Below are 21,570 nucleotides of genomic sequence, written 5' to 3' on the forward strand. Positions count from 1 at the left end.
CTACCAATCGTAATTCCAGTGTGTCGAAAGACATCCTTGACACTGTTGTTTTGGCTGCCGGCTGAATCACTGAGATACCTGGAGAAGAGAGCTGGTATTCTCCAGGCACTCCGGTTTTCTGCACTCCTACCTGGCCGAAATTTAAGGACAGCGTTAAACTCATATCAAGTTGATTCTGCGGTCCAAGGGAAGTAACTGTGTAAACATCGCTGAAATGTCAACAGATTATATTTTATGGAAAAACTTATAACACACGATGAGATTGAAACACTCTTTAAGAATCTAATTTTTTTATCAGAAGTTTGACTGGAATTGAAAGATCTATATATGGCTGTGTATACAGCTGAACTTGATCAATCTTAGCGCAGGGGTATGATAACTCTCATTGAAAATCCTGACCATGGTCTTTGTACACTACAAAACTGGAGGCCAATTATATATCTAAAGGATGACAATTAATTCCTAAAACTATCTCTTACAGAATAAAATCGGCATTCGACCAAACTGTTCATACATCCCTAACAAGCTTTTGGTAGCGTTTACTAGTCTGTATATTTAGTACTAGTCCATTTCTTTTAGCCAAACCCCTATATTCAGGTGTCTGTAAAATCAGTCGTACCCACTACCAAAATTGCCTTTAGCCAGTGACACGTAACAATCCAAGTTCTACACATTGACATGTTGAATGTCCATATAATTACAAGAAAATGTCGTTAAAAGACCTTTTTCTAATTCATAATACTCCAAAACTCTTTGCCTTGGGTGACATCATAATTATTCAAAAGCAAGTTGCATGCTGGACAATGGACGTGATGGGTCCAACTTCCGCCCCATTTCTTCCCACCAGGGCTGGCGCGCCAGGGCTATCAACAGCTGGCATGTGTTTGGCGCACCCAGGAACCCATCAGGGGCCATCTTAAAACTGGCATTTGTCAATGAATTACAATAAAATTGTTGAACTTCATTACTGCCATATCATTTGTGTTTATCTGCATAATTTAACTTAGTGTTTTATTGGTTTGATTGTCATATAGCGAGTTAAGGAAGTAAGTAAGCTATTACATAACCGTTAGACCAGTCCGCCAGAGCTAACTTCGTACCCACTTTACACCGAAAATATGTAATTTATAAGCGTTCTTTTTATGTAACTTGTTACATTATAGCGGTAACAAGTATACCACGCCACCCGCAAAAGTGTGTACTTTTTAAAAAGGAAGGGAATCATTACATATTGGTGTGGACAAAGAAGCCTTTAGACGAGAGAAATGACGATAAAATGAAGCCCACGGTAAGTCCGAAAGTGCTACCGCCATTAACAATGTCAAATTCGATGAGGAAAAATAACTACATTTCAGAAATTTACCCATACATCCATAGTAAGAAGCCACAAATACTTCTGTTAACTACTGAAGACAACAAAAATCAGATAAGTTTATGAAAAAATTTAAAAAAAGAGTTACATGTGAGGTTGCTCGAGAAGGTTGCTTAAATTGACGCAATTTTGAAAAAAAAAAACAGATGGAATCTATTCACCAGTGGTGACGGATCGCTCAAAAGTTGTTATCGGCGCATACCTTTGTAATGAAAGAGAAGAGTATGTCCCACGAAGAGAAAAAACAGGTCAGTAACTTGATCGAGTCCCCGACTTCCTTTCCTTCTTATTCACCTTACCGTGTACCGTCAGATTCACGAGATGTCTCGCCTCGGCCGTGAAATATCGAGACTGCCTCTCGAAGCCTATCGCTCTGTTATATTTGATTTGATTTTGAGTGGTGTTTTACGCCGAACTCAAGAATATTTCACTTATACGACGGGTGCCAGCATTATGGTGGGAGGAAGCCGGACAGAGTTCGGGGGAAACCCAGGACCATCTGCAGATTGCTGAAAGACCTTTCCACTTACGGCGGGAGAGGAAGCCAGCATGAGCTGGACTTGAACTCGCAGCGACCGAATTGGTGACAGGCCCCTGAGTCATTACGCTGCGCTAGCGCGCTAACCAACTGAGCCACGGAGGCCCCACAGTTCCCGTTTTGGGGAAAGTGTGTAGGGTCGCACCTGGCTTCCATCAAATTTAGCCAGTCAGCAGATTTAATTGTAGTATCATAGTTTCCAAGGTCAAAACTTGCGTTGTATGTTGTAAATGCCGAAATCGAGAGATGTTCTTAAACTAAATACTTCATCCATGAAGAGAACTTTTTGTTTATTGCATGCCTGGAATGAGGTTTCTGTTGAAGATAAATTTATGTAGAACTAAAAAAATAAATAACTCAATGAAAATCCATGCATGTTTTACCACGTACACATGAGACTTGCACAAAGTCTACCGTGAAGCCTACCGTGAATCAAGAATATCTCGGTTAAAAGATAAGACATCATAAAACTGATGCTAAAATTAGATGAAAGAGCGTGAAAACTTACTGTCCTTAACATTTTTTTGAGTTTTTTTTTCTCTCAGGAGAAAACAAGATGCATGGTACGTATATTTGGGACCACATCTTGGTAGATATCTTTTTTGCATAATAATGTTGTATTTAGGGATGTGATGCATGTCTAATTAATTTATTTGATTGTGAATTTGTTGTTCTTATCCAACCACACGCTTTTAACCTGAATCATGAAAACATTTATGGATATATTTAAAAAATTGATTAAACATGCTTTGTATCATCATTTATACACAAACACAATACATACCAAGAGGCGGTCCCAAATATATATATCTCCCGTGCCAAAATTATTCTCATATGTCGTCTTCTTTTTAAAGAAAAATAGAAAAAAAATATTAAAGATTACATTTACAATCTTTCACCTTGACAATTTTTATGTTTCCTCCACCTCCAAGGAAGAATTGAATTATCATTTGACATGTCAGCATTTGAAACTATCCGTTTAGCAGTACGTGTAAATCCAGTGAATGTAACTGATGTTAACATAGTTGTTGAATATCACGTTCTTTATATAACGTACAGATACCTTAAAGGCAAATAACACACTAGCATGGAGAATATGTCAGATGAAAGACCATTAAATGTGTCCGGGAAAATAGTTTGATTTATTTTTTAAGAATATTTTTCGACCTAGTAAAATACATTCAAAATTTTGGATTCTACCGTGGCTTTTTTTAACTGTCCTGGGATCAATGATGTCACTTCAGCTTTTTGCCACTTGACACACGTAGATTGCTATATTTCATCACTCAAAATGTATCTTCATCTAAAGCTATGAATGCATTCAAGAAATGGATCTTGAAACGAACTATTTCCAGCCAAAAATATTTCTGTTACGTCACTTATACCCTCTAGGTCCCAACAGACCACCATAGAATCCTATTTTGTAAATGCATTTTAGTCGGTTCAAAAAAATTTAACGAAAATGAATCAAACTATTTCCTGCACATTGGTTTAATGGTCTTTCGCCTGATAAATATTTTATTTTAGTGTTTTCTTTGCCTTTAAATGACAAAAAATGTATGTAAGGTACACATTGCATGTGTTCTTAGGGTAGATATTTCATTTAAGGTTCTGGCAGGTTGGACGTGGCTGCTCCGTTTAGATCTCTGCAGACATATTTCAGTCGAGCGGAGGAATCTGTGAATGAGGGACTACATAATACGTGAGTCGCGTGGCCTATCTCCGCCCACGCGATCATTCGAAACGACACGATCCCAGGAAATACTGAGATGTTTCTTATCCCTGCATTCATAATGATTTTTTTTTATGTGACATCACCTACCAGTTATAGCAACGGTATGATGATAGGGCTCCGGGTTAGAATATTGACCAATCGTATTGGATGGAAATTTTCTGATTGAAAGGATCGTGTGAAAGATAAAGACAGAATTCTTTCAACAAGGAAGACAGCTAGAGAGTATTTATATTCGGAGCAAATATAACTATAACATACACTCTGTGCATGTCGTCGACTTCTTTGACAGCATTTTAAAATCAGCATGACTGGTGTTAAAGGTAATCATTTCTGTATGAAGTTATATAGATTTCTAAGATTTGTAATATTCATTTACTTTATTTTAAACAGTTAATTTATAAATCAATTATTTTATTTGCCTTTGCTGCCCATTCTGTTAGTCCTAGCTGTTATCACATTAGAATGCTTTCGAGTGTACATACACTTATTATAGATACAATTTGTAACGAGTAAAATCACGGATAACTGTTGTTTTTAATGTGCCCCCTAAAGCACCAGCCATCACACCCCAATCACATTATGCTGATACCGATCCAATCAGTCCTGTTTCCTTGTTATAACCTATCACGGCTGAGCGCCAAGCAAGACCGCAATACTTACCACTTTTGAAGTATTCGGTTTGACTTACGTAGGATTTGATCCCGGGTCACCCGGCACCAATGCGAAACTCTGAATGGGGAACGCGATTAGCCGATATATGTAGACGCAACATTATCTGCGTCTTTTTTTGAATTTGATAGAGGCAAAGCTTTCCTGTTACGTGACTTTCAAAAGTAAACATAAAAACATTTTGATTGACAACACTGTATACCTTTCCGTCACTTAATCGACCTACAACGAACATAATTGTGATTTGTGTTTTCTACCTCCGTATCACAGTTATATTATGACAGATCATTCCTACTCCCTATCCGTATTTGCAGCTGTTGATGGGTTTTACCTCGTGTAAATTTTTTGCATCTTCACTTTCCGTGAGGAGTCCAATTCATGATTTTGTTCATTTCTTTGATTAGTCTTTTACGCCTCTTATGAGAGAATATTTCACTTCGACGACGGCGGCCAGCATTGTGTTCAGAGAAACCCACAACCATCCGCAGGTTGCTGGAAAAGCTTCTCACGCACGACTGGAGAGGAAGCCAGCATAGGTTTTATTTCAACTGGCAGAGACTTCACGATAGTCACTCTACCCTGAAGGCCCCACATTTTATAAGACTATAGGCCTACACTGTACAAATTGTCTGTATATACACAATATTTTGCTATATTTTACGACAGATAAAACTACTGTAAAAGAAAGAGTACATCTGCGAAAAAATACTGTACCAAAACAAACACCTAATGTAGAATGACATATGGAAATATAACCTAGTTTTGTACACTGATTTTATCTTCAACTTTACTTCATGCTGGTAATTATCTGATTGGTGTTTGCATATATGCATGTTCACAGTACTTTGGCTGCGCAAAAAACGTCACGCGATGCTATACTTTCACAGTAGTTTGCTTAAAGGAGATGGTTATTTATCTTTTATTACAGCTTTAAAAAATGTGAGGATTTTATTATCCATTTGTGCAGATGTGACTTTGTTTTTGGTGAGCGTAGCCATAGCCAGGATATCAGTGGGAGATGCTCAGTGCGCATTGCCAGCCAACGGCCTGGAACATCCATGCCAGGGCTCCCCTAGTTCCCGACAAAACGTGCTTTTATGGGAACAGGTGACTTCGCCTATTCCTCAGCCAACCACTTCTGTTATAACGGACACAATACCAGAGTTATGGGATGCCAAAGTTCTATCCTCGGAACTAAAGGACATGTATGTAAGTGCAAGGAAAATATTTAACTCTTGTTGAAAGCGAACTTTGAGTCTTGTCCCTGATACAAAATAAATGGGACTACGGTTAACTAATGTTAACTAATTTAACTGCATACTTAAAAGCCTCTCTTTTGGACAACAGATTCCTCGTATTTATAACCAGTTATTACCATCCATACAATGACTAGACGATTTTATTAGCACAAGGAACCTACGGAAATACGGTACTCTGTATTGTATTATAATGTAGGAGAAAGTCGAAGCTAAAATTTGACAGCAACTGGACGAAGGTCTACACATACGTTAAAGTTCCACTAAAAATAATTTTCTGGTTAACGTCGATCTTTATACAGTAAATTAAAAACACAGTGCCTCGTTTTAACCAAAAAATTACGTTTTTGATCGAGGGTGCATTTTTTGCGGGTTATTTTAAAGGAGAAGAAAATATAAATATTAATCAAATACCATTGAAAAGAGTATGCATTTCCTCGCAGGTGCATGCCATAAAAATTCTAATATGTACCTCAAGTTGATAAATTATAAATGAAGTAAGCGCCAACATCCGATGCGGTCGACTCCATTTTGCCTAAGATCTAGTCGTGAAGTCTTCTGTGTTAGGAGGAGAATTGAAGTCGGAATCGCCGAAGTGAAGTTCGTACATTTCCGGTAGAACTCTTCTTCTGAAGGTAGCGAACAGTACAGTTCGTTTTCCGCTTGACGATCGGGAAACCGGAGTGTTGGACGTAGGTTCCGAGTTTACACGAACAAGCCGGCAGTTTTAACGACTGTCATTGGCTGAGAGGCAACACACCCCCAGCATAAATTACACGGTGTTGAAGTTGGAGGACGCGATGAACTCAGCGATTTATGCCAGCTTTGCCGTTTTCAGGCTTTACGTGTATGGCGAGGAAAAAAATCACAAAATTATGCAGCAGGCACCACCACATAGAAAAAAGTGCTCTTTTCAGCCTATAGTGTCATGTTTTTAAGTTTTCTTCCCCTTTAAAGCAACTATCTCTTCTATGGCCATATGACTTTTAAGGGCGCGTCGACCAATTTTTGTGTTTCACATTGGGAAATTTACAGTTTCTTATTCGCAGTTTCGCAGTTTCTTATCCGGCGCTTTGACCACCATCGTGTACAACGGAAAAATTCTTCAGTATGGTGTTATACAACAGTGAAATAGCTATGATACGTGCAAATACATGTGCATAATATAGCATTCTCCTTTTCTCCTTTTTTATTTGGCTGTTGACTGATAAGGTACAAGACCGTTCTGTGGATACAGCTTCCCTACAGTCTCTTACGTTAGATGGCTTCTCCGTTGTCACTGAACCACCGCTCGATAACGCCACGGTAAGATTAGTTCCCGGATTCGGTTTCCGTTAGTTTTTGTAAATCGACACTATATTTAACGCTGTGTTAATAATATTCTTTCTCTAGCCATTATTACTCACTCTGCAGGAGCTAACACCACTTTACCTCATAGAAAGCCCATGTAAGTGTCGATCTATGAAAAAAGTGAAGAATGCCATGCAGGGCTCATATTTATCGAACGCTTTTTGACTTTGTTAAACGGCGATTTGTATGATATCCTCTCCCCAGGTGCGAGCTCGCCTTGTCCAAGACTACGAGAGAGTCTCTGTCGTTGTTGTGTTCCTGAACCAGTCAATCTGTGACGAACACCATTTCTCTTTCCGATACCGTCTCCTGGCCTTACAAAGCAAACTCATCAACATCCTGTGTAAGCTACAAGTCTCTCTGATTCACCTTGGCGCTTTCATTACAGATGACGTCATGGCCGCCAATCTACGGAACTGCTCCACGCGAGCTGACAGATACGACCGAGATTACTTGATTATCAGAGATACGGAGCGATTGATGGACAGACTGTATCGAGAGTATCCAGAGTTAATTCAAATCGACAGTCTTTCTGACCTTTAATTTTGTCAACCACCAGCAAATCGTGTTCCTTCAAACAGACAATTTATCTGAAACTTAAGTGTGTTAACCACCAGCAAATCGTGTTCCCTCAGACAATTTATCTGAAACTTAAGTGTGTTAATCACCAGCAAATCGTGTTCCCTCAAATAGACAATTTATCTGAAACTTCATTTTGTTACCTGTCAGCAATTCGTATGATAATTGTTCAGAATATTTACTCAGGGTAATGTGATTATCTTTGTAAACAAGAAATCAAGAGGCTATATAATTCAAGTGTAGAAGTGCTTTGAAGTTTTATCTGAAATGATCTTCAAAGTACTTTGATAATAGTACTGTGAAACAGAATATGAAGTCAGAGGGGGACATTTTATATTCATAGAAAACAAACTTACTAATGAAAGCAATTTTACCAAGGAGAAAATATTGACAAGAAGGAAATTATTTTACAAAAGAAAGTATTTTCATTTTTTTGAGCCGATGGGAAAATATTTTAATTGTTGTAAAGAATATTTTTGACGTCATATGCAAACCACCCTCCTCCAGTCACTTCAGTTTCCACTGCGGAAGAAATATTCAAAACATTTCCAATGCGGCTTGAAATATTCCACCACCGCTGTAATAATTTAGCGAAAAAATTGTTTAAACACAAAAGCGATAACTGTGTATGTGTTATTTCGACATTCCATTAATCACATTGGATAATTGTTCTGAGGCGTTGACTGAATAGTCTAATCCTTTGTCGTTGTATGTTAAGTTATAATAAAATATCATTGGGAAGGACCATCAGGACAAAAACCCTGAAGAGACTTTCACTGACTGCTTTAGTTTTTGTTTGTTTTGTTTTTCTTTACTGAATTAAATGTAGTCGACATTCTAATAATGAATGTCGCGTATGATGTCACATGACTTATCTAGCCCATGACCTTCAGGTCTGAATAAAATTAGCGTGAAATTCACGAAAACAATGTGTCCCTGAGCATAAAAAAGGCAAATGTGACAATAAATACCCTCTTAAGAGCAGTGGAAAGATGAGCGTGACGTAATTGCCGAAATAAAATAATAGAATTAATATCAGAGCATTGTTTGTTTCTTTTCCCATTATCATAGATATCCTTACTGCCAACTAATGGGCAAGTAATTTCTTTTAGTCATGAAATTTAATTACCAAAACTAAAATACAAACAGCTGTAAGGCCATGAATCTACATGGCACCATTTTCTATTTTATTTCTTTTAAAAGGATTTGTTATTAATGTTGAAACTGAGAACATTATCTGATGAAAGCGAGGTCGAGGAGGGGATGAGATGGATTTGATCTTTGTGACCCATAAATTGTTCACATCATTCAGCGCAGTAAAATAGTACATGTATCCCATGTCTAGATAACGACGTAAAGCAGAACATACCTTTTATTGTGAGAATGTGACTCTATTCCAGTCCCATTGTGATACAAACGGGATTGGTTTTCATGCTGTTTTTTATCAAGCTTATTCATATACATTAAGACCTACTTTAGTGCCAAGGCGTGTGCGTTTGAAAAGCAAGGTTAAATGATAAGGATCGGGATAGACAGACTTACTTTCTTAAATTGCAAGAAAGGGTAGGCGTCATCAGTGTTTGTGCTTTAGCAAGCGTCATCAAAGCTATAGTTACAAAGCCTGTAAATTTCTTATGAGGAATCAGATAAAGGTAGCCCTAGATATAAGTGGAATTATAGGTTTTTTGTCTTAAATTGCACGATCTCCTTGATATACTTGCTATAAAAAAAAAACCGTTCTCGTGACTTCTGAAAAATAAGCTTATTCCAGTAGAATTCCTTGAATTTGTAGGTTTGAAAGGCGGCTTTAAAAAGTCAGAAATGTAACATGTGAAATAAATTATTACTTTAAAGTATTTAAAATGGCCGAATGTTTGAGTGATGTTATGTCTTTGAAGTGATTTGGTCTTACTTGTCTACATCAGTAAACCTTCCACACTGTTTGATCATTAGAGAATCTTATCATAAAGTAAGTCATTGTGAAAATAAAGCGTGGCCAGTTTGTCGTAAAGTAAGTCATTGTGTAATAAGAGTATGGCCAGTCTGTCATAAAGTAAGTCATTGTGAAGTTAGAGTGTGGCCAGTCTGTCATAAAGTAAGTCATTGTGAAGTTAGAGTGTGGCCAGTCTGTCATAAAGTAAGTCATTGTGAAGTTAGAGTGTGGCCAGTCTGTCATAAAGTAAGTCATTGTGAACTTAGAGTGTGGCTAGTCTGTCATAAGTAAGCCATTGTGAAGTTAGAGTGTGATCAGTTTGTCGTAAAGTAAGCCATTGTGAAGCTAGAGTGTGGTCAGTCTGTCATAAAGTAAGTCATTGTGAAGCTAGAGTGTGATCAGTTTGTCATAAAGTAAGTCATTGTGAAGCTAGAGTGTGATCAGTTTGTCATAAAGTAAATCATTGTGAAGCTAGAGTGTGGTCAGTCTGTCATAAAGTAAGTCATTGTGAAGTTAGAGTGTGGCTAGTCTGTCATAAAGTAAGTCATTGTGAACTTAGAGTGTGGCCAGTATGTCATAAGTAAGCCATTGTGAAGTTAGAGTGTGATCAGTTTGTCGTAAAGTAATTCATTGTGTAATTAGAGTGTGGCCGGTTTGTCATAAGTTAAGTCATTGTGAAAAAAGAGTATGGGTAGTCTGTCTTAAAGAAAGCCATTGTGAAAATATAGTGTGGCTAGTCCGTCATAAAACAAGTCATTGTGGAAATAGAGTATGGATGGTGTGTCATAAAGAATGTCATTGTAAAAAATATAGTGTGGACTGTCTGTCACAAAACAAGTCATATTGAAAATAGAGTGTGGATGGTGTGTCATAAAGAATGTTATTGTAAAACATATAGTGTGGCCTGTCTGTCACAAAACAAATCATTGTGAAATTAGTGTATTGACAGTCTGCCATAAAGCAAGTTACTGTGAACCTAGACTAGGGTTCTTCTGCAATAAGGTAAGTCTTTGTAAAAAATAGACTTGGGTCCGTCTGCCATAAACTAAGTCTTTGTGAACTTAGACTAAGGTCAGTCAGTAATGAAGTAAGTCTTCACTGAATCACCGTATGGTCAGTCTGTTGTAATGTAGGCTAGAATAAAATTAGCGTTTTGTCAGTCTGCCATAAAGTAAGTTGTTTTGAAATTAGCGTGTGGTCAGACAGCTGTTAGTGCGTAAAATTTTACTCGGGTCAGTCTGTCATAAGTGAAGTCATTGTGGAAATAGTGCTTGGTCAGTTTGCCGTAAAGTATGCCATTTTCAAATCTGAACAGGGCCAATCTACCATACAATATCTGTTCAGTGCATACAGAAGTACATTTTTCGAATGTTTATTTCCTAATATTTGTCCATTTTTAAAAGATTTTTAGTGAATCTCTTTGTTTTCCGGATGGTTCTCTGTGTGATAGCTGTAGAATGCAAGCTAGAGTATTTTCTTTTGCAAATGTTTATTTCCTGATTTTTTTCTATTTTTTTTTACATTTTAAGAGAATGTCTTTCCTTCTCTTGCGCGGAGCGGAGAAGTCGTTAGCCCCAGCCCTTGAGGATGAACACGAGGGTGGCACGCATATGTGACCTGCACCCACACGTGTGACCCTGTCCCTTTCAACCTCCAGTCTCACCCTGGTCTGAAGCCGGTTCGGCCATGCACAGTGGAGAGCAAAGCAAACGCTATTAATAAGGCTTAAATTTTGCCAGTTGACGTCTTGAACAATCGCGCTTTGTTGTGTTTTTCAGCGTGTGTAAGTTGTTTAAGTTCGTTGTGCGTATGGATGCAGATGATTACACAGAAACGTCAGTATTTGTTGTAAGAAAGTGACCTGAATTGTGTGGCGCTTGTGCTGGAGGATTATATCCTGACGGTCGTGTGGTTCTTTACTAGAGCTACCTACTCGACGACGAGCTCACATCTACCCGACGACGAGCTCACATCTACCCGACGACGAGCTCACATCTACCCGACGACGAGCTTACATCCAGCCCTAACACACCCTGCTACGAAGAAAGTCACAGGCGCTCGATTCCGAAAAGCCACGTGACTTAAAGTTATGCACAAATTAATACGACAAAGATAAATGATTTCGGATAAATCAAGGAAAACTTCAAAGCATTACAAAACAAAAACCTTCACCATGACTGGGAGGAAAACCAAACCATTTCTAATCGAGAAGTGGCTCAGCCTCTATTCCAGATTTTAAAAAATGGTGCTTTCGTTATAGTATAGTGTTTGCAAAAGAGTAGCTGTTAAATAAAGAAATCAATGTATATCCAAGTTGTACCACGTTACCTTAATCTCCCTCTCATGACGCTGTCCCTATCTTGTTCTGCAAATGTTTTATATTACTTTAATAATGTTAAATCTAACAGTTTGAAAGTGGTGGAGGAGAAAAACCATTTATATCGTTAGGTTAATATTTTCTGAAGTGTTAAAACAGTAAATATTTCACAAAACATTCAGAAAATGTGGCAATAAACATAATGTTAAGTCAAACTGAAACTGCGTATTATAAAAACTAACATTACGTTTCAACATGCAAACAGTCATAAGTAACATTTTTAAGGATTGCACGCTCATTTTACCGCATTTTGAACATTGTTTGATTTTAACATTTGGTACACGTACATGCAGTCTAAGACACCTTCGTCGTCATTTGACTGAAAAATTTTTAAATTCGACGTTAAACCCTAAGTAGTCACTCACTCACTTTTAACATTTGGACAATATTGGCAATTTAAAATTTGTGTTTAAATAATAACACTGTCCAATATCTTGTCTGCAAGTTTTCAGTTGTGGGCACATTGAGACTACCATGTCTTAAGGTTTATGTGTTTATGTATTTATTTATTGGATTGGATATTTTCGTCATAACGATACTCAAGAATGATTCACTTATATGGCGTCGGCCAGCATTACGATGCCAGTAATGATGTCAGGAAACAGGTGTTTCTTAAAAACACTAGAAACAATCAGTGATCAAAAAAATCATGCTTTTCGGCGTTGTCTCTGTATGCACTCAATTAATGTTCCGCAGTGTTTGCAAACAACAACTACATGTATCAAACTTAACTGCAGAAAAAACAAACCAAGATGGATATACAAAGGGAAATAACTCTCACAGGCAAACAGCTGTTCGGTTAATTTATAAACGGTTACTTTATATTTGAGAATGAGGGGGAAAAAAGAGACGGATTCTTCATTCTTTTCTTACAACCGGAGTCACAACTGAAAACAAAATTAACTGAATTCAAATGTCAATAGGCTTCTGCCCCATACATAAATGTAACGAGAAATAACGTGTGGTGTGTAGTAGTGTATTTTACCTACCCTACATGCTTTGTACCAATCCTCTGATATTGTCTTTGACAGAACTTAAAGGAAGAAGATGTAATGTTTACCTTTAGAAAAGATATTCTTTTAAAAAATATACAAACACTGTAACATTTTAAGTTTATGCTCACATGATGCTGTTTGAAAGGTTGTGACCAGGGGGTAAACAATGGTCTCCAGCCTCAGCCTTCATGTAAAACTGCACTTCTCCATTTCAGTATATAGGCCTACACGCCAACCCAAAGAGGTTCGCGTTCATTTTTCTGTTTGTCAGCAGCACTATTAATAAAAGGTATGCAGGAATTTGCATGAAATTTTGAGTACAAATTTACTATGGACCTTGTAACAATCATTAATTTAGCCATTCATTTATTTACTGAAATTAAGATGTTATTAATGATAAATTCAAGTAATTGAATAAATAACATCCCATGAGTGGTAACCTTTATAAATAGTAGAACTAAAGAAAGCCTTATTGCTTGTGGCATTAATGTAACGGTGACCTGTTTTAGTAAATACCAGGACAATTACGGACGATATTCTTTCAATAAGATTTTTTTTTTTTTTTTTTTTTGATTGGTGTTTTACGCCGTACTCAAGAATATTTCACTTATACGACGGCGGCCAGCATTATGGTGGTGGAAACCGGCAGAGCCCAGGGAAACCCACGACCATCCGCAGGTTGCTGGCAGACCTTCCCACTTACGGCCAGAGAGGAGGCCAGCATGAGCTGGACTTGAACTCACAGCGACCGCATTGGTGAGAGCTCCTGGGTCATCACGCTGCGCTAGCGCGCTAACCGACTGAGCCACGGAGGCCCCTCTTTCAATAAGATCTTTGTGAGGAATTGTAGTATAGAGAGTAGAGAAATCGCCTTTAAGAGGCCGACGAAATCCAAGCAGCTCAGTTCTCTAGCTGTACTTGATTGACTGATTTACCGGAGTTTAAAGCCATACTCAATAATTTTTCATTTATATGACGACTGTGAAGTTTATGGGTGGAGAAAATAGCAATACCTGGAGTAAACCATCAATCAGGTGCGTGACAAACTTGCTTACTTAAAGCCGCAGACGTGAGGCCAAAAGCTGGATTTGAAAACTCGACCTAATTTGTCAGGAACAAATCATCCTTCGTGAGAACGTTTCCGGGTGAACGGCTTCAAAGTGTCAACCAGGATATGAGTATATAAAGTATTGTAAAACATGCCTTATGGTCATGAATGAAAAGCGTGACACAGTTTACACACAAAGGCACCATATGGCTGACGGTTTTATGAATGAAAGGCAGGATGTAGGACGGCCTGTGTTGAACGGGCTGCCTGATTTAAACCTGTCCGACGGGAACTCTTTTTTCAGAGGATAACTTCTGCTGATAATCACGGGCATTTCCTTCTCTTTTTTACTCTGGTGCGATCAGACATGCTACTTTACCGCCTGGCAAAGATATTTTCCCTGGTTAAACAGGTACGGTTTAACACAATATTTTTCTCCGAGCAGACTAAAAAGCAGGTTGAAATATGCAGCGTTAACATATTTTTCGTTACAGTGACATATCGGCATTCCGGCCATATCACATTGCTTAGTTGTGACACACGATAGTGGGACCCAAGAACGGTGTTAAACAGCAAGCAAATGAATAAATAAATAGTAGGGGCAATATTTACCGTTTTCAAACGGGTTTTTATAATTCATGTTACCGACATTCCAATTTTGCTACTGAAATGTGTGCTATCTGCAGGATGGTTCCAACATAGCCCTGTGTACATGTGGGGCTGACCACACAAACTCATTTCTGACTTAAGGTTTAAAATCTTTCCAAAACACTCAGTTTTTGGTATTGAAAGTTTGGATACATTTGGCTTAAGATAACACTCATGAGGTGGATACAATTTTACGTTATAAAACCGAAAAATAAGCTTTAGGGTCGTATTTCAAATTTTGACTTAAGTCAAAAATGTCTTTGTGAAATCGGTCCCTGGTGCCTGGTATTCTGCCAAGGCATAACATGCACAGTTCTCGTGAAAATAAGTACAGAAATTCAAAACGATAATAAAATGTAAGTAGATTCCTGGAGAGAGGACAGCTTGTTCGTAGATGTGTAAAGTACAAACTCTGTTTACACAAAGCTTAGGCGTCGTCCTGCGGGCATACGGCTGTCTATTGCCTATTTCTTTTCACTCGAGGAGAATGTTGTGCACGCATCCACTCCGGTAGTTACTTTTAAAAGAAAAGACAACAAAAAATATAAACAAAGTTATTTCAGAAGAGAGGTCCATACAGGCCTTTTAAACGGGCATAGACATCTTTTATTACGTGCTTTGTAACTCTGAAGGTAACCTTTTAATCTGGAATTCTTACGCTATTTCAGAGGAAATGGAAACACGAGATCGCGTCACCCGTATCCTTTGTCCTGCGAAGTACGGTTACCCTAATTATTACAACCAAAGACCACGCACTGTGGCCTCCTGGGTGAAACCTTGGGACAACGCCAGACCTATTCCATTATCACGTAAAAATAGTTTTAATTTATATCTGAATTGTCTCGTAATCAGACGGAAAACAGCGGATTTAACACCCTGTCAAAATGGTGAAGTAGAAACGGATGACGTCATAACGGGAACAGATGCCTTATCGAGTAGTAGAAATAACTCGCCCTTGATTGGTTAAAACTGAGAGCATGGCGGCGTTCGATTTTCCCAATACGTAGGCGTTTTTGCTTATTTTATATCTCGGTTATCCTTCATCACAAAAAAATAAAGTGTTCGTTTTTTTTTTTTTTACTTTGTCTGTATAAAATTGCACCAAAATTATGTAAATATATACAAAATTTTTTTACACTTCTATGAATTGAATACCTATGGCAAATTCGTAATAACCTTACCTCTTTACGTACCAGCTGATATTACCTGGAATATACACTTCCTTTATAAAGCTAACCTTTGTAAAGGGCTTTGTGGATCAATACAATTTCTTTACATGGTATACGGATTAGTTCATGTGGTTTGTAATGCCACAATCCGCTGAAAACCTTGTCCTTGACGGTTTCGTATTTGTTCAGTGATACTTCACCATTTTCGCACAAAGTCTATGTTTCGTCAACATAGGCTGTTCTCAGTTTGTTGTCAAAGACCAATATAGAACTAGCCACACATCGAAGAATCGAAAGCACGAAACTTTTGTACAATGCTTATATATGCGTAGTGACTTTAATTCTAAATGGTGTGACTATAAAATGTAACATTTCCTATTTGACGTCTTGAAACTTGGTATAATGGTTAAAATATTTCACAGCACTTGCACAAAACAAGTCTCTGTCCTGTACGAATTGTTTGATGTATAAGGGTAAAGATTGAATGATTGGTTGATTAACTACTTGATTGATCGACTAATTGATTACCTCGATCTCGTATACAAGAACCAACCTTCCTCCCGACTATGAGAATGTCATTTTTCAAGCCAAAAAAGCGTTTTTTTCCACTGCAACTACTCATACCAATTCCCCAAATACATGTAAAGTTATGCTTTTTCATAACAGCAATAAGAAAGACATCATCAGTTTTAAAAATGTAAAAATTAGTAGTTATGGGATAATATCAAAACCGAATTTCCGTGCAGCTTAAAACCTGGTTGGAACACCAAACTCGACCGCAAGACCTCATATATGACTAGTTCACTGATTTAAGTAAATTTAGAGCATAAATCTGCCCTTCTTGTTTGGCTTTTATTTATGTATTTTTTTATGTCTTTATGTCTTTTTATCTATTTATCTATTTATTTATTTATTTATTTGTGTACTCATAAAAAAATTAACTCCACCATATGGCAGGCTGTCCGTTGTAGGGAAACCCATAACATCTTATATATTTAGATGAGATATACTAGTGACAAGATAACGTGTGCTGTCCCAGTTGAATTGTCCATGAGGAAGTATATCATTTTCAGTTGACATAAAAAATTTAAATCAGGACGATTAATATGCTGTACATGCGCTACAATATATACCTTACTTCCTCTATTTTGTCCACACTTGTGCATCACCAATATCACATAAATACTATTTTATCTGATAAGCGAAGAAGGAAATTTGAAAGTCAGTATCTAATTACTCTGATATACAACATTGGATATTTGATTAAATGAAAATGTCTTGATGTCAACCTACAATTTTGTTAATTACATCGATTATCACTGAAAAATGTTGCCAAAAATATAATTAAAGCAAGAACAGTGTTCAATCAACCCTCAACATTTGCTTTAATAATTAAGGCTCAGTCATTATTAGTTTTATCCGAACTATCCAGGAATGACATGTGCCACCTACATATGAAAAAAAGCCAAGTTTTTGGAATAATATTTCCATATCTTCATCACAAAGGGGAAAAGTACACACGACACGTTTAGGTCGGTCGGGCAGCGATCCATGAGACATCATGCTGTGGCGGCCCAAGCACAAAATATGGTATATGTGCAGACTATTGCAAGAGTAATTGACTATTGACTTATCATACATCGACTAATATTCAGAATACGAGTACAGATTGTAAGTTGATAAGCCTTTCCTGGGACTTCAGAAAGCAAGATTTGTGACGTAAAATCGCAACTAGATTCGAACTGGCGATTGCATGGACAAGTTAACCCTGTTTTTACTACGTAGTCATAGGGCTCTTAATTGATTTAAGTAAACCAGTAGGAATGATGATTGATAAACAGGCAGCATATTTACATTCAAATAGCGGCAAGGATTTGACATTTTACACATGTCTTTAATTCTGCATGACAGCTGATTATAGGAATATTTTTGGTTTGCCATACGATTGGGTCAATGCCGGAGAGCGAATAATGCAAGAAAGGGTACCTTCGTGATTTTTCAATTCTGTGAAAACAATGAAATATTTTGCGCTCCCCTAAAAATATCGCAGTCTGATTGCTTTTCTAACATAGACAATATGTGCAAACATTTAAGACTCCAGGTGGGCGGAGGGGGGGGGGGGGGGGGAGAGAATAGTGCTTTGAGTTCTGGTCCAGCGCAACGGCCCAGGAACCTCTCACCAATGTGGTCGTTGTGAGTTCAAGTCCAGCTCAGGCTGACTTCCTCTACGGTCGTGCGTAGGAAGGTCTGCCGGCGGATGGCCGTGGATTTCCCCCGGGCTCTGTCCGATTCCTCCCACCATAATGATGGCCGCCGTCGTATAAGTGAAATATTCTAGAGTACGGCATAAAACAAAATCAAATAAATAAATTAATTAATTAACAATAGCTGCATGCGTTATGGCTGAAATACCGTCTCCGTGGGGTTAAGACTTATACTTCATCCATTTTATCATGTAATAATTATAGTTCTTCGTCGATTGGCAATTTCTAAGAATTTCGTGTCATGAAGGCCTCTGCGTCATGCATATGGCTATATGTTACGGAGGCGCACGAAGGCGGACTCGGGAACTTGAACAGGAAAATTTCCATCCGGAACTTCGTGACCTCCACACAGTAGGTAGTTATAGCTACTGATTTAACAGCACTGGTATTCTCGGTTACACGTGAATCATAACGTACATCATCAATTGGTATTCTTTATGCCCTTTTTTACTTTGCTTTCACTGATTGTAACTGACCTATAGAAAGCGATTTCATTTTTACCTCATATCGACCTTGTCCCTTAAGGACACGCTATATCTTAAAGAATGTAAAGACTTCACACGATTTTAAATATAGAACTTAAATTACACATGTATATATAGTATTTTGCAATGCGGACGGAAATTTAGTATTTATAATGTAATTTATGTGTACAAAATACTTAGAAAATGTAAGTTAACACTATATCTTTGTAAATTTAGCACTTCTTCATTTACGATAAAACATGTAATATGGAGCATTATCTAACAATCTGTAAAGAACTACTATATTATTATATTACTGCGTCATACTTTTCATTTTTCCACTTTTCCTTTAATCATATGTTGTCGTACAGGTGAAATATTTTTGAGTATACGGCGTAAACATCAATCGCATAAAGCAACCCCTTTTGAGGAGAGTATGGTTGACGATTAACATACTTTTATGTTTCGACGCCCGGGCGATTCAGACCACTAGTCCTTTTGACAACAACATCGAATCTAGCTTACCCTCGGGCTGCTTAGGCTATATTCCTCGTTATTAGAGACGGACCAACGGTTTCTTCAACAAACTGTCATTATCACGAATTCGTATCAAAACTTAGAGAAAAAAGACATCCTGAAGGTATATATTACATTCGTTTTGTTTGATTATTGAACTGTGCCACACTCAAAATCATTTCACTGATAATACAGCGATCGGTTTAAAAGAACAGAGTAATCAAGCATGATTATAGAATTAGACATCTGTCAAACCTCCTGGCTTAATTAAATCTCCGACTGGCCGCCGGAACCCACGTTCGGACTCGTTGTCAGTTTAGACCTCTGTGTCAAAAGGGACAGCATTAAAATAACACCAAAATCTCATGATGTCTCAAAATCTCAAAACCAAAACCTTGCAACATTAACCATTCTTCCTGACAGGAATCAATGTTTCAGCATGTCAGTTTTGTTCGTTAGGTTTTCATAAAAGTTATATCCCCGTCTTCTTGAAAAAAAATTAAATAAAATACAGCTTTAAATATGAGCATAATGTGTGCAAAGGAACTGACAGTCTGCTTTAAAACATTTAGAGGAAGTTCACCTGAAACACAATACCCAGTTTAGTGCGTTTATAAAAAAGTCACCTGAACTCTTCTGTGATTAGCTTCCTGAATAGTGCTTACTGCTTGTTTCATGCAGTCCCGTGGTCATCTGATTTTCACCCATAGTTGTCTCCTTTCCGCACGTGACTCTCCAACAGTCGATGTTACGGAGAAGTCACATTACCGATAAAATTTTTAAGCATCATGCTACTTTACACAACAACACAGCTAGACTGGATACTGATGATGCATTTGGGATATTTTACAAAGACATAAGTTAAATGGAAAACCCTCACCTAGTCATAAAAGTAATAGCAGGACTCCTTCCGTTATTACTGACTGTTGATGCATGCATTACCTGGGACTAATAATATCTGTTATATCAGTCCCATGTATTACTAAACGCGTCAACAGTGGGAACTTATACACCCCACTATCACCAAAGATTAAAAGGAATCGGGCAAAAATGCAGTCATGTTAATAGCCATTCATTAGATGTTACTGGTCTAGATTTTCTCACATTTAATTAAGTGTATATGGTCACATTTAATCAACAGTAACATGAAAAACAAAAAACGCAAGGGGACTATGAATCGGGGGTTGCAAGTTCCACCTGCAAGAATGATTGAATTGTTCCATTATATGACAATCAAGTCAGACAATTTCCCTTGAGCGTATTATAACAAGCTCTACTTTGTTTTATGTGCCGTAACTATCGGTAATGGTGTTTACTCTCCATGTTGTAATCTTTAGATATTGTTAGAAAGTTTTGTTAATTTTAATTTCACTTCTCTGGATATAAGTTATGTTTCTGTGCTTGCGAACTATTTTCGTCAAAGTTGTACTTTCCAAATACTTCCGCGTGTAGTGGTCATGCTGATATTATACATACTATCAATATCTTGTCAATTTTTAGTGACTGAATAAATAAAATATGTTACATCCAAAGGCAAGAAACTGTATTATTACTCATGCGAAAGGGAAGATGCCATTGTATATGTTTTTTTCTCTTTCTTAGATTTTCTTTGTTCTGTCCAAAAAATTATGTGACTAGAAATTTTTCGCTATGATTAGATAACAAAACAAGGAAACTCGGTCAAGCATAAAAATCACATGAAGCTAATTGAGGAAGTTTGATCCTGTTTGGCGGGATACTCATTTCCCTAATGGCCTGCAATGTTAAAGCTTTAGAAAAAAAACCTTTCTGAGGCGCGAGGGTACAAAAAAGCTACTGATAGACTAAATTAATATATTAATATTAATATTAATAAATAACCAGTATATTTAGTGGTATATGAGTCGAATCTATTTCAACAAGCCATTAAAGACACGGCCACAGAACATTCGGATGAAAAAGATCCCAACCTTTTGAACGAATATTTTGACCAGGTGTCAGGGTCAGGCGAAGCATTGTGGGTGTTGGGTGGCTCTTTGTCCCGTTTTTCACATGCAAAGATGAATGTTACTACTCTGTTATAACTCTGTTATTACACGTCTGGAACAGGGTTTTATATTAGTTAGGTTCAAATTGCCCTCAAACGTACTATGTTATGTACGTTCCGCTAACGTGTACGAAAATGTACTGTACCGATGAATTTTCACATTCGTTCGACACCTGCTATTCTTTGATAAGTAACATGTCCCGAACAAAACGGATCAAGGAGCTGGAGTTTGCATTCAGATCGTGAAGTCTATCGACTAAGGAGTCCTAAAGCGAAAACTTAGATACAGATATAAAATGCGCAATAAACAGATAACACATGCCCGATAGAAACCTTATAACATGCATTTTATTATAATTAAAGACAGCATAAAAAGTAAAACCAGAGCAGCGACAGTGTGAAACCTGGCAAATGGTCATGCACACGTAACCGATGACATATGGCCTCTTGTCAGTTTACCTCAAACAAGGTAAGCAGAATTAGGTTAAAATATGCAGTCATGTTAATTGCTTTACATAATTACATTTATTTAATTATCTATTAAATAATCTATTTAATTTATCACTGGTCTAGAATTATTCCAAATTCGGTGTTGTCATCACATTTTACATACAATAACATTAAAACAATA

This window comes from Liolophura sinensis, chromosome 6 (assembly GCF_032854445.1).
Source record: "Liolophura sinensis isolate JHLJ2023 chromosome 6, CUHK_Ljap_v2, whole genome shotgun sequence".
Lineage (NCBI taxonomy): Eukaryota > Metazoa > Mollusca > Polyplacophora > Chitonida > Chitonidae > Liolophura > Liolophura sinensis.